The 17,442-nt window shown below is 45.5% G+C and overlaps 1 protein-coding gene across 4 annotated transcripts in view; it reads left to right on the top strand.

The window, feature by feature from the left end:
• Positions 1-17,442, top strand: part of AUTS2 (activator of transcription and developmental regulator AUTS2) — a 1,178,499-nt gene that overhangs the window by 1,094,577 nt on the left and 66,480 nt on the right. The window lies entirely within an intron of this gene.

Genomic DNA, 17,442 nt, shown 5'->3' on the forward strand with positions numbered 1-17,442 from the left:
CGCAATATAGAGTTAGAGAAGCTAATGATACAGAAGTACATTAAGGGAAAACTTATCTTAAATCATCACCAATTGGTTTCTGGGCAGTGTTCATTTGTAGCAATATTGTTGGAAATAATGAAATTTAAGGTAGTGTCTAATCAGGGGCTTTGCCAAGGTGTATGATTTGAAAGGTATAAATTGTATAAGCTAATCTATCTTTTCGTCTGTACTGTAGAACCTGATATAGGTGTTTGCGTGATAGTTGCTAAATGAAGGTGTGCTTTCTGTGGGAATCACTTTCTGTGTTACCTGCAAGACACTTGGTAGCGCTTGTGCAGGCCTGGGCCATCATAACTTGAAATTTGAAACCACTTCACAGTTCCACAGTTGCCTGGGCTAGCGTTTTTTGCTAGATGGTTAGTAAGACACATTTTCAAGTGCAGTAACTTTGAGTTCCCAGATTATTTTAGACTTAGAACCAACTGCAATTTAAAATAGTTTATTATGTTCAGAGTTCCCTTGAGGTGTATATGCCTTTGTGATTGCTGTTACTCCCAGAATTATTGTCATATTGAATTTTATCTTTTTTTTTTTGCATAATGGAGTATTCAAGTTTTATATTTCATCGTATTTTTTGATGGACTGAAAGTCTGTATAAATTTGCTAACATAACTTTAAAACCTCAATAAAAGGAGATATGTGCAATTCATGTCATACATTACTCATGTGTAAAAATGCATAATTGTTTATTGCTCATTTTGATGATGGAGAGGATTGGGAGACAGTGGTGCATCTGTGTAAAAAGAGGGGCGGGGTGGGAGGAGGAGGAGACTGAGATGGGCCAGGTCACCAAAAGGAGCCATTCTGTGTTTCATTGACAGCCAGGCCCCAGCTCCTCCTGGGGTCTCCAGTCCCACGTGACTGTGTCTTTTCTTTGGCCAATTTGCTATAACGCTTTGGAATGTGTCTCCCCTCTGTGGGATCAGTCGTGGAAAGCAAGCTGGCTCTGGGCCCTGCCCTCACCAGGCTGAAAGGCTCTCTTCAGGGCGGATGAAGAGTGATTGATGACGAGGAGCGCCCCTCAGCTTCTTCCCTCCTGCTCTGCCCCCTGCTTTCCCTTTTCCAATCAAACGTTTCCCACATTCTTATTTGTGTTTACTTACAGAGTGTGATTTGTGGCATCTATTTGGTTGTGAATAGTCACCCCCTGACAGGGTGCCTTTCTCCTGAGCTGCTTTTCTGGGGGTGATTTAGTTGCCTTAAAGGGATTAAGGCTTCTTTGTGTACACTAAAATCAACATAGGCTTTTTCTAAGCTTTGCTTGGGAAACCATACACAAATAAGCATTTTAGTTGATGGCAGATTATTCCTTTGCCCCTTATTTCCATCAAAATGGTCTTTCTTTTCTCCTCCTGAGGTGCCCCTTAATGCCTTATGCTAATTCCTGTTGGTAACATGAATGACAAGAGGCTGAATCAATGCAAATCCAGGTGCTGCAGACTAGACTGACTGGTGTCCAGCACCCCGCCCTCCTCTCTTGAGAGAGGGAGATTAAGGGGAGCAAGAAAGGGGTTGTGGGGGATGGGGACAGTTTTGTTAAGGGGATTAGTATTCAAACTGCTAAACATCAGGAAAACAACTTCAAAAAGAGATTCATTGTGTAGTGATAGTGTCAACAATGGCTTCAAGACAGGTGTGGAGTCTCACTATGTGCTCTTGGTTTTTGGTCTGTTTTTACTCCGGGTAGTGGCAGCATTTACCGGATGGGTGGCTGACAGGGCCTTCAAGGAATTGTCAGCTTCGTGCACATCAAGTTCAAGTTCTCCTGCAAAACAGCCTGCCTGCCTGCAAGTCAGGTCTCCTGTCTCTGTCCAGTGTCCTTAGCCAAGAGCAATAAAAAGCATTGTAAGAAAGGGCAAATTTACAGCAGGTAACAAACACTACCGGGAAAATCTTCAAAGCCTCAGTGTATTGAACAGTCGAACAAACATGCAGGGAAGGTGACACGTGCGTTTCTCCACCTGCAGATGTTTCAAGCCACACATCCCCTCTCCAGCTCCTGAGCGGCCCGGTGCTCCCGCCTCAGAGAAGCCTGGCTTTAAGCCGCTGCCGGGATGAGACTGCTGCTGCGCCCAGTGTCGGGCCGATTTGGGCCATAAAATTTCACTGTGGGAGGGCAGTGTTAATCTCACAAAATGATTGTGGTGGGGGGTTTGGTGGAGGGGAGTGCACAGCTTTGATGTTGGGATGTTGGCGATGAAGCTCCAGGCTGAAGCAGCAGGGGCCGTGGCTCCAGTGCCATCAGTCTGTTGGTGAACTTGAATAAAGCACTAAGCCTCTGTAGGTCAGAATTTTCACCCACAGCAGACCTCCCACTCCCGGGCCTGACATCTCTGGTGGGGGTTTTATAACATCTAGTTGGGAAGAGAGGAGGGGCTGAAAGAGTTGGTATGATGAACATGTCTTCTCTCCCTTCTGCCCATGGATTTTATTTTGACGTTCTGTGTTGTCGAGCCCGTCCAATTTAATAGAGAACTGGTAAGGTTTTGTTTAGGTATTCCAAGTCGTTGCTTTCTTCTGATGCCTTTTATTTCTCATTTTAAAACAAATTAATCAAGCAGTGAGTGAGGACTGAGCATGTCAAAAGAGGCAGGAAGATGAGCCTCCAAAGTGCAGGGCTTAGGGTTGTAGACATAAAAAATAGTTAACTTGAATCAAGGTCATGGTTGCCTTATTTAATTTTTATGTGTTTAAATGTTTACAGGATGTTCGTGTGAGTTTTATGAATCCTTCTGTCTCTGTGACTCAGCCATCTGCCAAAGAAAGAATTTATTTTCCCAGTGAGACAGAGACACACAGAGACTTAACTTCTTGTTCGTGTTTAGCTGGGTGAACTGCTATAGGAGCAACAGGACTTGCACCCAGAATTCTGGAGTATTGATCCCTAAAAGCAACTCTCCAGTCAATTCAGTATGGCCAGCCATTATGTAGTACCCTTTCTTACCTACTGGAGGCCAACTGCTTGGCGGGTTTGCCACTTTGATATATAGACAGAAATGCAGAATATGAGTACTTTGCTGCTTGGGACCATCCTGTCAAGATAATCTCTTTTAAACCCTGAACTTGCTTCAGGGTAGCGCTCCCTGAGGAAGAAAGAAATAAGGGCAGCCCTACCTGGGAGGAAGGAGAACAATAGTCTCTGGAGTCCTTTGCTTATATACCAGCCCCCAGGTTCATGGTCTAGGGTAGGGGAAGAAAAAAAAAGACCTTTTTTTAAAATTATTTTTTATTTTTATTTTTTTGCCACAGAGCCCTCTTGTCCAGGATCTACCCTGCAGGCAGGGCAAGTTCTAAATGAAAGGTGGCCAAGACGTGCATGTCACACCAGGGTTTCCTTGCCCCTTCCCTTCCCTTCGCCATTGCTGTCTCGCACTGTGCCCTTGACCCACCGAGTGAGCTGTCAGAGAGCTGAGCTAGCCGAGTGGGCATCTGTGAAGTGCTGAGGTGGAATGACCCAGGGAGGGAGGAAGCCCCTGGTTTCTGCGCCCCCGCCCCTGCTGTGAGCACCCAGTGTCTCCTGAAATGGCTACAGCAGAGCGGCAGCCACCGCCCTCCCAGGTCAGCCCTGGGAAGTCCGAGTGAACACTCCCTCACCATGAAGAGTACCGGATGGAACACTGGGGCCACCGGAGCTCGCTGACCAGGGCTGCGTCTCCTTTGCCAGGGTCTCCCAGGCCTGCTGGGAGAAACATTTCTGGGGTCCTTTTGTACTGAGGGTTTCCATGGGACACAGGTGAGCTCGAGCCTTTAGGTTAGTGGGGCTTTCGGTAATTTTGACAGCATGGTTTAACAGCTGTGTAGAGAGAAAACCTGGCTAAAGAATTGCTTTGAGAGTTGAGGAGACCAGGTGACAGACATGCTACTGGAGGTATCGCCGCTTGGTATGATGAGGTTCAGTAACTGAGTGCCTAGTAAATTCTTGAATGGAGATGACCTCACCTCATTCATTAGATTTAGGCATGAAGGGGGAAGTCCTCCTTGGTTTGGTGACTGAAGAAAAGCTGAGTTATTTTACCACCAGGGCCACCATTGGCTTAAGAAAAACCTCTCTCCTAAAATAATTCTGTGCTTTTTATGTAAGTGAAAATAATGCCGTTGACTATAGGATAGCTTTCGTTAAATATTTTTTAAATTTAGTTTAAACCAATCATTATGAACACATAGAGACCATTTTACAGTTCCCTGCAGCGTCTTGGGTTTAGTTGTGATGGGTCCTGACGGAAAGCGCATTCCAATGTGCAGAAGAGCCCATTCCAGCCCCTGGAAATTAGTTGCGTTTCTGTGATGTCTGACACCCCAGATAAGGGGAAGTTGTTGGACTGTCCTGCATTCTTTAATTTTCTTTCTTTCGACCATTTTAAATACTTTTCAGAGCATTTGTGGGGGGTGGTTCTTTAGGAGATAGAGACATCTGATGTGGGGAGAATTAAATACTATTGAAGGGTAATTGGTGCTTGATGGGAGACAAAGGAGCTGTGAGTGGTTGAGTTCCTCCTCCTACCCTACACTGCAAATAGCCTGCAATCAGCTCCTTTTGTTATGGAAATTGACCTTCCTATAGAAGCCACGCTCCTTCCTACATCATTTGTTATATAGAATTATTCCTCAAGAATTCTTGGAAACAGATGCCTTCTGCCGTTAATGTGAAACCACCAGTAAGGGTCTAAAAATAGTCCATGTTGTAAGAAAGTGTTTCCCTTTGGATATTTTTCCATCAGCTCTACCTGGTCTTTCCCTGACCTTACGGATGAGTATGGAGGGGCAATCCTAGGTAAATTGTGGGTCCCATCACTGGAGGGTTAGTGAAGAGGGTGGAAGATTGTCCAAACATTCAAACTGATAGTGATGGTGTCTTTTGAGTAGGACCTTGACAGTGACGTCACTTTTCCAGGTAAAACTTCATCCAGATCATCTGGAGCAGATGATAATGTAACAGGTTCCTTTCTTTTAGAGAAATAAGCCAATGTTTATTTTGTTTCCTTTTGAGCCCAATAACAAAACTCTGGGCTTACTGGATTGAATGTTTGCTGCTGTTCTCTGAAAGGCTTTTCTCCATGTTTGGCCTTATGAGCTAAAAAGCTTGAATGTTCACCAGCCCCTCTTCAGTTCATTCATATTCAGAGTTCTGTTTGGGTAAACAAAATGACTGAGTGGTTGTCGCAGAAAATAATACACACTCATAAGGAGACAATTGGAATAAAAAGAAAAAAAGGAAAACAGCAAATGAGTCCTGGGAGTCTTTCATGGGACCTGTTAAATGACAAAGCCCCCCCCCCCCCCCCCCCCGGGAACGCTGTGGACCCCGGGTGCAGAGGTTCCTGCATAGAGGAAGCCTGTTGCTGTCCCTCGGCCTCTGGATTATTTCTAGTTTCTGACAACTGCAGAAAAATGTTGTTTTCTCTGAAAATGTATGTTTATTTAACTAGGTTTCTTTTTTGCTTCACAATCTGGATTCCATTCAGTCAGTTACCACTCCAATTAACTAACAATTATTTAACATTAACAGTAATTACAGACGCCAGTTAAGCGCCTACAGATGTCAACTGTTAGCTTTGTACCTAATCACTCAATGAAATGGAGAAAGTTCAACAAACATCAATTAGCCAAGCAATTAGTATGAGTTAGGAAAGAGCATGTTATCATGTGTGAGCTGATTCAATTTATTTTATTTTGGCAGTAAAACACACACAGGCAAGCGGCAATAAGTTCCTCAGATAAGATAAAACTCTATTGTTTTGCAGCTTACATGAGAATTCTCTGCTTTCCTGTGCATAAGTCAAATATACTCTTGCCTGGAATTTATTTAACAAGCAAAATTTGTCTCAATTACTCAGAAAACCCAGCAGTGCTCAGTCTCAGGAAGCAACTTTGGTGAATTATGAATCCTGTGAAGATGTTGTCAAAGGAAGTGTCAGAAAATTTCAGCAGAGAAATGATTGATTCCTACACAAGTAATCTCCTCCGTGCATTTTGGATTCTTACTGGTTGATTTTTGAACCTATGGAGGAGCTGGTGCAACAGTGATTCTATTAATTTCATGGTGCCTGAACTTTTGCTCAGCTGTCTTTGATTCGGCCTGGGGCAACGATCAAAGTGTTCTACCACTTGCCCAGTCTTTGCTGTAAAAAAGTAGAAGTGGTTCCCTATTAAAGACCCTCACGGTGAATTCACCAAAGGGATTTTGGCCTGAGTTCAGAAGTTCTGTGCTACTCACTTGTACCGCCCCACCCAGAGACCTGACTTCCATCCATGGCTGAGCACGCCTGGATTTAACCGGGTCAGTGCATTCTAAGGCCTGATGATGCACTGTGACCCATAAATTGATATTTGAAAGTTTATTTCACCTCCTAGTGGAAAGCTGGCCATAAGTGGCCGTGCCTCTGGTTCCCTTCATAGAAAGGATTTCTTGCCAACTCTAGGCATGGAAGGAGCCAGTCATGCCTGGGGTGCTCCTTCAGCTCACTGTGTTGTTAGGTGCAGAATTTTCCACCTCTCAGCAGCTCCAAGCATTGAAAAATAAATATTATGCCTCTGGAATAGCCCAGTTGAAGGGATACCGTGTCCCATGTGCTTTCCCCTTGTGAACCTTTTATGAGTATTCAGCAGCACAACAAACAGTGGACTGTCACAGCTGGTCCTTGAGAAGTGTGTTTGCCCTTCTACAGCGATTAATGGAGCCTCTGCCCGTCCATTTTTGCACATTATGCTGCGGAGGTACATGACAGCAAAGTAGCAGGTGTCAGCCATGGACCAACTGCAGGTCTCCTTGTCTTTACTCTGGGACCCAGGTGCAAGGAGCAGTACCCATCCTGGTCCGTATCTTGGTCCATGGAAAAGAGCAGAGTCAGAATCATAGAATGCCTCTTGAAGTTTCAGCGTGGATGTGGTAGGTGGCATTTCCAGCCCTCTCATTGGCCAGAACAAGTCCCTTGGGCTTTTCCTCAGGTGTTTTATGTTCCCTGGAGGTTGGGAAGAACTTTTTCTTGATGGTGGAGGGTCTCACCCAGGACTTCTGGCATCCCAGAAGGTCCACCGTTGTCGGAGCAGGTGCGGCTGAAATCACCATGGTTATTGTGTGTATTGCACCAGGGCTAGACTTGAGACATCTCTGATTTCCTCACCTTCTAATAAGATGGTATTTCTCCATATCTGAATTCTCCATGCCCATTCCTGGGACCATAAGTGGACTGATGTTTCATTTTTAGCTAAATTATATTAGAAGTGACTTAGGATTTTCTAATGGGAGCATTTCCTTAGCAACTGGTGACGTAAGAAGGAGGCCCAGGTCAGTGCCAGGGCGGGAGGAGCCTGTTAATAAGCAGTAGTGTCAAGTGGGCGCTCAAAGCCTCTCTGACCCTCGTAAACCTTGTCTTATAAAGGAAGAGGTTGAGAGCACATCATTGCTTTTCTAAGAGTTCTTTTGAAGAGGGAAATGTCTCAAGTGTGCCTGTTAATAGACTGATGTGGGAGGCAGTTATATTTGGATGCCTTTAAAAGCCACTTGGAAAACATTTTCCCCCTCTTATCTATCACCTTTCACATCTCTCAGCGGAGTAACACTAAAACCTAATTTTAGCCAAGATTACATCATTTTCTCATTATCTGTTTATAGCTGGGAAAGGCTTTTCCATGATAAAGCTCTTCTCCCTGAAAGCCCAACCATGTAATCCCTCTTGTTTTATATCAGTTTTGGATGTTTCACGTGTGGACTTCTTGAGTTGATCTCTTAAAGCTTCTTTATTCATGCATTTTAACCATAAACTTTGGTTTGAAATCAGATTTGTCATCTGCTAAGTAAATGACGTCAATGTTTATTCCATTTATTCCTTCAATGGACCTAAACTGAAAGCCATATTGAAATTAGTCTTCCATTCAACAAACACTGTTGAGCTCTGCGTATGTAAGGGGCTCAGGAGGTACCGCAATGAACAGATCACATTAAACATACAACCAGGAAAGAGTTTAAACATAGTTTAAAATTCAGAAAGAGACTTTTTAAATGGTGTAATGGGAAAGAAGTCACATGCTAATTTTTTTTTTTTTTTAATGGCCGTAAGACTTTGTTAGGAGGAAAGCTGATCTATCGTCAGCAGACGGGTTCGTCGTCAGCAGACCAGAAGCAGACCACACGCAGAGTGCAGAGGGTGTCACCCTTTCGGAGAGCCACAGAATCTGCCGGCCTGTGCTCCCTGTTAGACTAAAGCCTACTCCCTTGGAGTTTCCCACCTTAAAAACAAATACTTTCATTAAATTAGTTCATTAAGCTAATGAAAAGATTTGGGGGAGCACTGTACAGTTCTGTGTATTGCCTATCAACAGCCCCCCTTCTTTCATGTTTCTTCAAGGTAGATGTGATTGCTTAAATTTTTGCCACATTGGGGTGTGTTACAGTGAGCAGTGCTTGTAGCAATGGAGCATCCCGGCTCGAGTCTGAGCGGGGCCACTTGGAACCACCAGTAGATCACCCTGTTGGACTTGTTTTTCTCTTTGGTAACGTGAGAAAGTTGGCTGGATTCCAAAATCTATCAGGGTCTAAAGACCAAAGTGTGCTTTTGACTGTTCTAGGTCCTCTTAGAGCCCAAAGCTTGGGCAGAGGGCACGCGTGTTCCTGGAGAGCCGTGAGTGAGGCTGTGAGCGCGTCCCTGGGAAAGGACTGGTGCTGGCTTCAGTCCTGAACTTGTGGGCTGGAGCAGGGCTGTGTAAGCCTCTCTCCTCTCCAGGAGATTCCATCTCTCTAAGAAAGACCTTAGAGGTAAGAGGGGCCGAGTCTCAGGGGGGTGGGGGTGGAGAACTAGGTTCTACAATTTGAATACCAGCTGTTAAGTATTAACCTCCAGAATAAGAATAACAATATGGAGTCCTTTTCTGCTGGTTTGCATCTTGAGAGGTTTTAAAAGAGGTGTTTTATCAGCTTAATAAATGTTTATAAAACCCCACTGTGTAATAGAGAACATAGGTGCCCATTCCTTTGTAATTGACTTAAGTGGAATGACTGACCACTTCCCAGCCTGGGACTGCTACAGGTTAGATGCAGGCGGGGCCCAGGATCCCTGCTTTAGAGCACCCCTGGACAAGCCTCCAGGTAGCTTCTCTTTTGGTGGAGTGGCCCGTTTTACCAGTGTGAATTGAGATGAGGCTTGGCTGGACCATTCTAGATCATCTAGGGACTGTCGCCCCCTCCCCATCCATCCTTAGCTGTCAGCAGCCTCACACAGCGGGCAGTTCATCGGAGCTCTGCAGCTCCCACAGTTAACCTGGGCCTTCTTGACTGACGCAGTCTTCCTTCCTGCTTTGCTTGTGCCAGAAGGTGTTGGTAATAGTGACTTCATTGTCTCGATACCACACTTGGCTGTGGGCTGGATTTTAGCTTTATTCACAGTCTTCTCATACCTGCTGGGGAAAGGCTTGTTTTAGAGTAAGAAAAAAGAAGTAATACGAGGTACCTTGGCGTTCCCCCAGAGGTGGCACAAACTAAAACTGTGAATGGATTGCGGGAGGCGCCGGGTTAATTTTGTTACCAAATCCACCCTGTGTTATTGAGGAGAATGAGGTTTGTCTGGACTGTCTCCCTTTCTTTCTGAGACGGATGATAACTGTAGGAAGGGAACGCGTCACTGATGAGACACTGCACACGTTAGAGACAAACTCCTGGGCCAGCGGCAGGGGCAGGACTGCTGTGCGTTTTGATCGGATATTAAGACTATAAACTAAACTGTGTGGGTTTGAGTTTTCAGTTGGCCGTAGGGCCACATTGCCCTGTCTAATGGCCTCTTCCCAAGCTGCTAGACATCCAAAGAATTTGATTTCGACTCCCATAAGAAGCAGGAACTCCTGCCTTCCATTGGCAGGCTGGGGATCCCTGGGTAGAGGATGGCTCTCCAGTTCTGTGCAGGCCTCACCACCCAGCGTGCCTGACACGTGATGACCCGTTGACCCTGTTTGGCCCCGGCCTGCCCCAGCAGCACGCCCCTGCCAGGCTGGTGCCTGGGCTCCCGCTCTCCTCCCCAGGGCCCTCCGGGTTGAGGAAAGGCAGCTCCTTCACCTCCTCCTTCTGTGTGAGCTCCAGGACAAACTTGAAAACTGCCTACTCTAAGGGGTTTTTTGGCATTTTAAAAGTTAAGGCCGACTTTCTGAGCTTTCTCAGCATCTTGCCAGGTATCTTATCTTATTCAAATATCCTAATTGCTGCTCAGGCTTCTGGGCTGCACATCATCCTAGCACCTAACTGACAAAATAGACCTTCACCTGAGGGCCTCATTATGCTTTCTGCCTGTGCATCAGGCCAAAAATACCTCCACAATACCTGCCCGACATCCTGGGCTTCCAAGTGACAAACAAATAATTGGGTGAAACAAACCCCGGGTGCCGAGCAGCTGCCACCGGTGTCGGAGCGCAGAGGAGTCCACGGCAATAACAGTCACGGCGCTGCCTGCTTCGTGTCAGAGCAAATCTTTGAACAGTGGGTTGTGCTGACACCAGAGAATGACAGCCTTGGAAATGGCATGCTAGTTACTGCTTCGAGTGAGGCCTCTCATGTAGACCGTGACAAGCAGCTGTCATTTCCACACAGGTGAACAACTGACATCCTGGAATGGGGAGGGCGGGTGTAGGAGGGGGGTGTGGAAGGGGGCAGGTAAGCTGGACTGCAGAGAGGAGTCTCCGGTACTGGTCTCCTTTCGCGTTGTGTCAAAAGCTGGCCTTAAAACACGCACACGAGCGCACATGCGGGTCCTGTCTTTAATTTCTTCAGCACTCATCTGAGACATGGCTACAGAAGTACCGTGTCAGCTTTTGGAGGATCGGTCCACGGCTGTGCTGCCAGCCCAGGGCCCAGCCCAGCAGCCTTACAGAAGTCACTGAAAGAATTTTGCAGTTCACCTCCGGGCCCTCCTCATCTTCTTGATGTGTCAGGGATTTGGTTTCTGAGAGCAGTACTTAGTTTTAGTGGAAAAGGCAAACTCTCTGCTTAACAGGAATCAATCAGCTGAAGTTCAGGTGCAAGATCGGGCCTAGACCAGCGGTACTCAAAGTGTGACCCCTGCACCAGCAAGATCAGCGTCCTCCGAGGAGCTGTTAGACGTGCGGACTGTATAGAACCGGAAGCTTTGGGGGTGAGGCCCAGCAGTCTATTTTGAGGAAGCCTGCAGGTGATTCTGATGCAGATGACCACTGGTCTAGCTGAGCAAGGAAGAATGTTTGGACAGTGGGGTTTCTGTAAATGCTCAGTTGATGTACATAGGTCACCCTCATCAAGCAGAGAATAGGTCTGTTTATTGTCAGCAACCATTTTGTTTATTTATTTGTATATTTGGTGCACCAGATCTATTGAAAGTGGCACCGTGGGCCTGTCATTGGACTCAGTTGCCTCTCGCCATGGATTTCTAGCCCTTCCACTCTCTCTCGCCTGCTGAACAGAGTGGCTGGCAGATGCAAGGCCTGCATTTAGGGCTGCATTATAAAGTGAAGCTATCTGATCTGAATGGAGTTTGAACCATTGACCTTGGGCCACAGTTATACTATAACCAGCTGAGCTAACTTGCTCAACGGCTTCTCAAAGACAAACTGTTCTATTCAGTTCCTGGTTGGCAGATGCTGCATCACAATGCCCGCTTGCCATCTGTATGAAGGGTTATCACAACACAAAACACACACCTACCGAGCAAGAGTGCTGTGATTACCAGTAACTATTTTGTAACCAAAATACTGTGTGGCTTCCTTATTAAACTGCAATAGCCAGGAGTGTAGAATAGTGGACAGCAATGTTTTAAAATAATTTTCCCTTCCATGCAAAATATTATAAAGCACTAAGGCTATACAATTATACCTAAGTTGGGTTTTTCCAAAAATTGTAATTCCCTAAGATATTGTGCAAGTCACCTGAATATGAAAGCTTTTTTAGGTGTCCTTCAATAACAGGCATCCCCCAGAATGGGATGTATTCAACTTGAGGTTCTCAAACTTGAGTCAGCGTCAGAATTACCTGGAGGGCTTGTTAACACAGAGACCTGCTGGGTCCCACCACCAGGGTTTCTGATCCAGTGGATCTTAGATGAGGCTCAATCAAAGACTTGCTTTTCTAACGACTAACCAGGTGATGCTGATGCTTCTGGCCCCGGGGGCACATTTTGGGATTCATGTGTGGTAAAGCTTTCCAAATTTAAATGCCTTTTCCAATGGTGAATAACTGAATTGAGAATCAGCTCAAAGTCTTAGGAAATGTGTCTTTACATGTGAAATGAAATTTACATATGAAAGTGAATTCAGTTCCCTAATGGATCCACCTCAGGAGCTTTTTAAAACATGAAAATTGTTGGAACTTAAACATAGAGACCATTAGAACAAACCCTCGTACATACCCATTATCCAGGCTCGTGTTTATGAGGATTTTGCCACAGGTGTTCGTAGGGTGATATCTGTTCTCTTTTCTTTATGGCTGATTTTAAAGCACGTGGCAGGCAACAGGTCATTTCACACGTACATACTTCAGGGTACATCTATTTTTTTTAAGTTTGTTCCTACACAACCACATTCTGTCATCACAGTCTACCAAATCTACAATAATTCTTCAGTATCATCTAATACCCATCCGTAATCCCATCTCCCTGATTGTCTTACAGGCGTCATTTTACATAGTATGTTCCCATCTGGATACACACAAGGGTCACGTATTACTTATTTTAATTGAGAGCTTTCCACATTCTCCCTGGCCTCCCATTCTTTTCAAGTCAGTGACTTGTTGCAGAAACCAGGTCAGCTGTTTGTAGGCAGTTCCACATTCTGGAAGCCCTTGTGGTGTCGTTTACTTTATTCCTCTGTCCCTCACATTTCCTATAATGGGAATTTAGCCCTCAAGCCTTGACCAGATTCGGATTGGACTTTGTGGCAAGAAAGCACCGTAGACATTGCGGAGAGCTTTACATTGCCTCCCATTCGGGTACCCACAGTATCTGAGGGCTCAGCTTTAGTGACACCAAGATTGTGCAGTAGGTGCTGGTTGTGGCAGCCTGATACTTGCATTGTCAGGTCCCCCCAACTTTCATCTGGTGGTTTCATCAGAGATGGCAAAAGGGTGACTTTTCTACCATCCCTCCACGTTTATTGGCTGAAAGAAATTCTCCCATACAACAGAGCTCTCCTTCGTCAACTAGAGCTCTTTGGTTATCCTCAAATACAATCAAGGGAAAAGCAATATAAATGTTTAATTCTTTCCTTTTAATTGCAAGTTCTCAGAGCAAGAAGTTGGTACCCTTCTAGGAAAGTTATTACTATGTCTATGCTCTTCTCTGTTTGCATTTTTCTTACAATAGCTCTAACTCATGTTTTTAATTTTTTGAGCCTCTACCTCAGTGGTTTATGTTTATCAATGGAAGAGACAACATATCTAAAAATGAGAATGCTCTCTGAAAGAGCAACATCACATAAGTTTAGACACACATGTGCATGTGAATTTAAAGTCATACCTGTCCTTCACAGCTGTGCTCAAATGCCACATCCTCCAGGAAGCCCTCCCATCTTCTGTTTGTTGAACCTCCATGAATTAAAATGTAACATCTTATTTCAAGGCTTGGAATGGATGTTATAACAGGAGGGCCGAAGTGACTTGATTGAAGACAGTTTGCAGAAGTTTGGGTCTTACTTGATCTTATCAACTCATTTGGCATTATTAGATGATCTGATGGTCCCAACTGGGCTTTTTTCAGGAAATATTGAGTGCTCACAGTGTGCCTGGGATTCTCATGTGCTGTTTGTTTAATTCAGACTATAGCCCAGCCAAAGAGGTATTTTACATGTGAGAAAACTGTCCTATGACTGGTGACAGCCAGTTCTTGTGTGCCAGCCTCCTGGTCTCCCAGTCTCCTCCTCTTTCTTTTCATGCCAGCCCAGCCTACAGGGGTGGGAGTGGGCGCGGGGGCTTTGGTTTGGTAAATTGAAAAATGCCTCCTGTTGGCAACACAGCTTCTCATTCAGCCTGAACTGTTAGCGATATATTTAGGTAAAAGTACTGATTCTGCAGTTTTAGCCTGGGAAACTTGAGGGAGAGCAGAGTGGGGAGCACCCTCCTTTTCAGCATATGCCAGATATATTTAGCCACTTAGTTTTATGGAAGTGTGATATTTAAACTTAACCTCCCACAGAAGCAGATTTTATATATTTGTAGAATTAGAAAGTTATATTGCCGATCATTAAAAATCAAACTGGAAAAGCTGTAAAAGAATTTCAAGTAATGGGACAACAGTTCTACTGAAAATTTTAATGGAAGTTATTACAATTTTTATTGTTTAGAACTTGCCACTTTATGGGGGGGTGGGTAAAGGAGGGTTTATTGATCGAGAAGGCCTCACTCAAGTAGATGGGAGAACTAATTATCAAACCCATCTTAAGAGAACCCAAAATTCAGGTGCCTTATATCTCAAGGGAAGGGACCCCGGGTGAAGCAGAGGGGCAGGCGGGGACTGCGGACGGCCAGAGGCCGGAAACGAATCTGAAGGAAAGAACAAAACTTCTGCAGCACCTTTGGTAGCGAGTCTCTGTGTGTGTGGCAGGGAGAGAAGGGGGTTTTTCTAACGGGATAGCACTCGTCCCTAGTTATGCCTCTCTTTGCTTTTTGTTTGTTTTTTTAAATGAAGCCAGTTAGCCCAACCTACATTGAGTCCTCTGGTAGCAAACGTGCAAGAAATCCCCACTATTCATCCTTGTTTTGTAGGACTTTCTTCCTCAAAGAGCCTCAAGGTCATCTGGTGCCCTCCATTGGCTCTCCGTGGGTGGTGATGCCTCTGAGGGCAGAGTGTCATTGTACAGCATCTTCTATTCTTCAAAAAATGCTACACAGTGGCCTCTGAACCCTAAAATGCGGTTGTTTTCTTCAAGGCACCGTCACCGACACTCAGCTGCCCAGTCCTGTCCCACCCATTTGCCAGCTTCCGACCACAGTGACGGTGCAGTCATCTTATCTCTCCATTCCTGCCCTGGGCTGCCGAGTGTTCAGGGAGAAAGCAGGTGACTGGGATAATGGTTCCGTGTGCGTTTGTTCTCCAGCCTCAGCTCAACTCTGAGAGCATCTAGACCCCCTGCCCTGGCTCCTCCATCCCTGGCTCCCTGTGCTGCCTCCTCCCCAGCCCAGCCCAGCCAAGGCCTTTCTGGGCAGACAGAGGTCCTCTGTTGGGGACCAGCTTCCGTTTCCTCTTCCAGACCCAGAAGGTCTCTTCCGCTTGACCAAGAAGGAGCTGGGTCCTTTGCTGGCTTCCCAAGTTAGTCTGACTTTTCCATCCTAGCTCACCCCTTCAGTCTTTCTTCTCCTACTGGCTTTTTATTCCTCCAGTCTCTTAAGAGTACCCTTCGCTTAAAGAGCAAACAACACAATAACAAGAAATTAGGAACAACAGCTCTAGCCTTTCTTCTGTTTTAGGTATTTAAACAAACCTTTTTTGATATCTTTCTCTCATCCCTCCTTCCTATAAGATACCTTTTATTTGTATGTCATCTTGAGTGTAATTAAGGTGACTGTCTAACTTACTGTCCCGACCAGGACACTTTTGAAAGGGAAACAGACCGCTCTTAATAATTACGTTGGGACAGTAGGTTTAACCCTGGACTGGCCATGCGCTCTCCTTAGTGATAGTCCGGTTCTTCCACAGTTTGTTACAAGAACCTTAATCCACTGGTGATGGGAGCTCGCATTTACTGAGCACTTCACCGTGAGCCATGCTTTGTTCTAAGCACTTTACATGGATTAACTCATGGAATCATCATGGCACCTGTTGACAATGATGTGAACACCATTTTGACTGTGGGGAAACTGAAGCACAGAGAAGCTGAGCAAGCTGCCCGAGGTTATGCACCTCTGTAAGTACTTTGTCCTCACTCCGAGCTAATCAGGCAGTCCTGTATCCTCGGCAGTATCAGCAGCGTTTCCACAGTGTGGACAAGAGCATCACCTTCTAACGTATCTGGGGAGGGTTGCTCAACTACAGAGGGCTCCCTAACACCCTGACACACCTAATCCTTTTCTGGAAGAGCTGCAGGGGACTGGATGAGGGCAGGAAGGGATTACCGTACCACTATTATTCTGCAAAACAGATTTTAAAAACAAACAAATGGAAAAGCTTGCACCCTGCAAGGTGAAATCCTGGGGCTTTTTTCCTGCTGGTTTTTCTTACCTGACCATGTTCTCATCCCTGGAGGTAATTTAGGATGGTGTTAACAGCTGGAGTTAGCGTGCTGACCACATATGAAGCTGTAAAGTCCGTGCTCCTGCCTAGGAAATGGGCCTCCGTCTCACGAGTGCTCAGGCCTCCTTCCCTAGGCTCGCACCTGTCGCCCCTTCCTGTCCTGGCCTTCACCGCTCTCCTCTCCTGGCTTAAGACAAAGTCTGAAAGCCTTTCCTGTCCCAGTCGGAGTCCTTACCCCATGGAATTTGTTTTAGCCAAATCGAAAGTTCAACACAAAGCTTTTTTTTTTTCTTTTAATGCCACCAGGCTGACAGGAGGATTTATTGAAACCTAAACTTACTTTGTTTGCTCTAATAGTCTCCAGACTCGAGAGTTTAAGGAAATGGTAAGTACTCCCGCTGCCTCTAGGGACACTGGGAGTGTGTGATCATCAGGTCTTTCACACTGGTCTCTGAGTCACAAGTCACCCTGGTCAGTCTGTTGGGATTATGTAGGGGAGGGAAAAGTGGCTGAGAAAGCTCCTCCAGAGCTTCTCAGCATTCTTCCCTACAGGCAGAGTGTCTGCCGTCAGGTTTCTGAAGGGTGTTGCGGGGATTAAAGTGGTTCCTAGGGATCTTCTTATTGTCCATGTTTCTTAACACACACACACACACACACACACACACACACCACTTCACCCCTCTTCTCTCTGTATTCTGGCCAACAAACTTCTTCCCCAAGGAATCTCTTCTCTCTTTCTGTTTCTCACCAGCCCAAGTTTGTTAACTGTCTTAGAACTGCTATTGGGGTGTCCATAGCTGAAGGAGTCCATTCTGAGTTGTTTCAAACCCAGCACCTTAGGTAGCACAGCTTATGGCTCTCCTTTGCTAAGACAGGCTTTTTGTGTCGAGCTTTCCAATATGGAGGAAATGAGTTCAAGCTCACAGTTCCCTGGGTAGAAGAGATATGTCCCATGTCAGCTGATGACATGAGGAAACAGCTCTTGTCTGACAAAGCAGAAGAGTCTTGAATGAGAGATCAGGAAAGGAGTGTTTTTGAGGTAACATGCAAGTACAGGGGAAACAGCCATTAGACCTCTCCAATCTCATTACATGCATAAATCTGGATGATTCTAGTTGAAAACTAAAACCACTTGCACCTTTCAATCAGGGATTTCTAAAACATTCAGCTATATAATAACAACAGCCCTTGCTGAGTCCCAAGAATATGGCACCTGCTCTGCTGGTCCCTT

The sequence above is a fragment of the Furipterus horrens genome, unplaced genomic scaffold (genome assembly GCF_987537825.1).
Source record: "Furipterus horrens unplaced genomic scaffold, mFurHor1.1.pri manual_scaffold_5, whole genome shotgun sequence".
In the NCBI taxonomy this organism is placed as follows: Eukaryota; Metazoa; Chordata; class Mammalia; order Chiroptera; family Furipteridae; genus Furipterus; species Furipterus horrens.